Raw genomic sequence first — 3878 nt, 5'->3', positions numbered from 1 at the left:
CCACAAAGCGTAGAAGATATACCGAGAGGGATCAAGTGATCCCATGGTATGGTAAGCATTGTCAATTACGCTTCGTGTACTAACCCATGGTCTTCGTGAGGGTTCTTTGTGGGGTTAGGTTGCGGTGTGCAAGTTCAAGTGGAGCATCACGAAGAGATCAAATGCTTGAATCTTGCCGTCCTTTGTGGAGACAATGGACTTGTGAAGATGTGCGGAAGAGTGGCTCACCCATAGTGGAGTATGGGGGAGCAATCAACTAGTCTTCATCGAGTCAACCCAATCAAGAAAGGTGGTCCAACTTGAGGGAGTCAAGATCGTCTTCATCTAGCTCAAGTGGACCATGTGCAAGGCAAAGGTTTGCCCTTGATAGGTTTCCTATTTTACCGGTCTCATGATGGTAGTTGGGAGACTGGGTTATAGGATCGATTGTCGTACTATCAAGGGGGGCTCTCGATGAGTAGCTTGATCGTATCATTCGCTGAGAGCTCAAACCATTGCATCCTTGCATCATCTTTCTTGGTTCTTGTTTGGTTCTCTTTGAGAGTCTTAGAGCTTTTGGTCATCTTGATGACAAGCTTGAGTTCATCAAAAACGGAGTTCGCTTGCATACTCTATGATGTTTTCGTTGTTGGAGGTTTTGCTGGTTCTTCTCGGTTGGAGGTTTCACTCCTCTATTTGTTGGCATACCTGAAGGAAATATGCCCTAGAGGCAATAATAAAGTTATTATTTATTTCCTTATATCATGATAAATGTTTATTATTCATGCTAGAATTGTATTAACCAGAAACATAATACATGTGTGAATACATAGACAAACAAAGTGTCACTAGTATGCCTCTACTTGACTAGCTCATTAATCAAAGATGGTTATGTTTCCTAACCATGAACAAAGAGTTGTTATTTGATTAATGGGATCACATCATTAGGTGAATGATCTGATTGACATGACCCATTTCCATTAGCTTAGCACCCGATCGTTTAGTATGTTGCTATTGCTTTCTTCATGACTTATACATGTTCCTATGACTATGAGATTATGCAACTCCCGTTTGCCGGAGGAACACTTTGTGTGCAACCAAATGTCACAATGTAAATGGGTGATTATAAAGGTGCTCTACAGGTGTCTCCAAAGGTAGATGTTGGGTTGGCGTATTTCGAGATTAGGATTTGTCACTCCGATTGTCGGAGAGGTATCTCTGGGCCCTCTCGGTAATGCACATCACATAAGCCTTGCAAGCATTACAACTAATAAGTTAGTTGTGAGATGATGTATTACGGAACGAGTAAAGAGACTTGCCGGTAACGAGATTGAACTAGGTATTGGATACCGACGATCGAATCTCGGGCAAGTAACATACCGATGACAAAGGGAACAACGTATGTTGTTATGCGGTCTGACCGATAAAGATCTTCGTAGAATATGTAGGAGCCAATATGGGCATCCAGGTCCCGCTATTGGTTATTGACCGGAGATTTGTCTCAGTCATGTCTACATTGTTCTCGAACCGTAGGGTCCGCACGCTTAACGTTACGATGACAGTTATTATGAGTTTATGCATTTTGATGTACCGAAGTTAGTTCGGAGTCCCGGATGTGATCACGGACATGACGAGGAGTCTCGAAATGGTCGAGACATAAAGATTGATATATTGGACGACTATATTCGAACACCGGAAGGGTTCCGGGGAAGTTTCGGATAAAACCGGAGCACCGGGGGGTTACCGGACCCCCCCGGGGGATTAATGGGCCTTATGGGCCTAATGTGGAGAAGAGGAAGGGGCTGCCAGGGCAGGCCGCGCGCCCCCTCTCCCCCTAGTCCGAATTGGACAAGGAGGGAGGGGCGGCGCCCCCCCTTTCCTTCTCTCCCTCCACCTCTCCTAGTTGGACAAGGAATGGGAGGGGAGTCCTACTCCCGGTAGGAGTAGGACTCCTCCTGCGCACTTCCTCTAGGCCGGCCGCACCCCCCCTTGGATCCTTTATATACGGAGGCAGGGGGGCACCCTAGAACACACAAGTTGATCTTCGTGATCGTTCCTTAGCCGTGTGCGGTGCCCCCTTCCACCATATTCCACCTCGGTCATATCGTAGTAGTGCTTAGGCGAAGCCCTGCGGCGGTAGAACATCATCATCGTCACCACGCCGTTGTGCTGACGAAACTCATCCCTGAAGCTTTGCTGGATCGGAGCCCGGGGAGCGTCATCGAGCTGTACGCGTGCCAAGAACTCGGAGGTGCCGGAGTAATGGTGCTTGGATCGGTCGGATCGGAAGACGTACGACTACTTCCTCTACGTTGTGTCAACGCTTCGTTGCGGTCTACAAGGGTACGTAGACAAAACTCTCCCTTCTCGTTGCTATGCATCATCATGATCTTGCGTGTGCGTAGGAAAATTTTGAAATTACTACGAAACCCATCAGTGGCATCCGAGCCTAGGTTTTATATGTTGATGTTATATGCACTAGTAGAACACAAGTGAGTTGTGGGTGATATAAGTCATACTGCTTACCAGCATGTCATACTTTGGTTCGGCGGTATTGTTGGACGAAGCGGCCCGGACCGACATTACGCGTACGCTTACGCGAGACCGGTTCTCCCGACGTGCTTTGCACATAGGTGGCTTGCGGGTGACAGTTTCTCCAACTTTAGTTGAATCGAGTGTGGCTACGCCCGGTCCTTGCGAAGGTTAAAACATCACCAACTTGACAAACTATCGTTGTGGTTTTGATGCGTAGGTAAGATTGGTTCTTGCTTAAGCCCGTAGCAGCCACGTAAAAACTTGCAACAACAAAGTAGAGGACGTCTAACTTGTTTTTGCAGGGCATGTTGTGATGTGATATGGTCAAGACATGATGCTAAATTTTATTGTATGAGATGATCATGTTTTGTAACCGAGTTATCGGCAACTGGCAGGAGCCATATGGTTGTCGCTTTATTGTATGCAATGCAATCGCCCTGTAATGCTTTACTTTATCACTAAGCGGTAGCGATAGTCGTAGAAGCATAAGATTGGCGAGACGACAACGATGCTACGATGGAGATCAAGGTGTCGCGCCAGTGACGATGGTGATCATGACGACGCTTCGGGGATGGAGATCACAAGCACAAGATGATGATGGCCATATCATATCACTTATATTGATTGCATGTGATGTTTATCTTTTATGCATCTTATCTTGCTTTGTTTGACGGTAGCATTATAAGATGATCTCTCACTAAATTTCAAGATAAAAGTGTTCTCCCTGAGTATGCACCGTTGCCAAAGTTCGCCGTGCCCTGACACCATGTGATGATCGGGTGTGATAAGCTCTACGTCCATCTACAACGGGTGCAAGCCAGTTTTGCACACGCAGAATACTCAGGTTAAACTTGATGAGCCTAGCATATGCAGATATGGCCTCGGAACACTGAGACCGAAAGGTCGAGCATGAATCATGTAGTAGATATGATCAACATAGCGATGTTCACCATTGAAAACTACTCCATTTCACGTGATGATCGGTTATGGTTTAGTTGATTTGGATCACGTGATCACTTAGAAGATTAGAGGGATGTCTTTCTAAGTGGGAGTTCTAGGAGTTGTTCCAGGAGCATATGAGATGTTCCAGGAGTTGAAGTTAATATTTCAAGCAAATGCCCGGATTGAGAGATATGAAGTCTCCAATAAATTCTATAGCTGCAAGATGGAGGAGAACAGTTCTGTCAGTGAGCATATACTCAAAATGTCTGGGTATAATAATCACTTGATTCAACTGGGAGTTAATCTTCCGGATGATTGCGTCATTGACAGAATTCTCCAATCACTTCCACCTAGCTACAAGAGCTTCGTGATGAACTATAATATGCAAGGGATGGATAAGACAATTCCCGAGCTCTTCGCAA

Source organism: Triticum urartu, chromosome 2A (assembly GCF_056163025.1).
Source record: "Triticum urartu cultivar PI428250 chromosome 2A, HENAU_Tu73, whole genome shotgun sequence".
Taxonomy (NCBI): domain Eukaryota; kingdom Viridiplantae; phylum Streptophyta; class Magnoliopsida; order Poales; family Poaceae; genus Triticum; species Triticum urartu.
The sequence above is the reverse complement of the archived record's forward strand: the minus strand, read 5'-3'. Positions refer to the sequence as shown.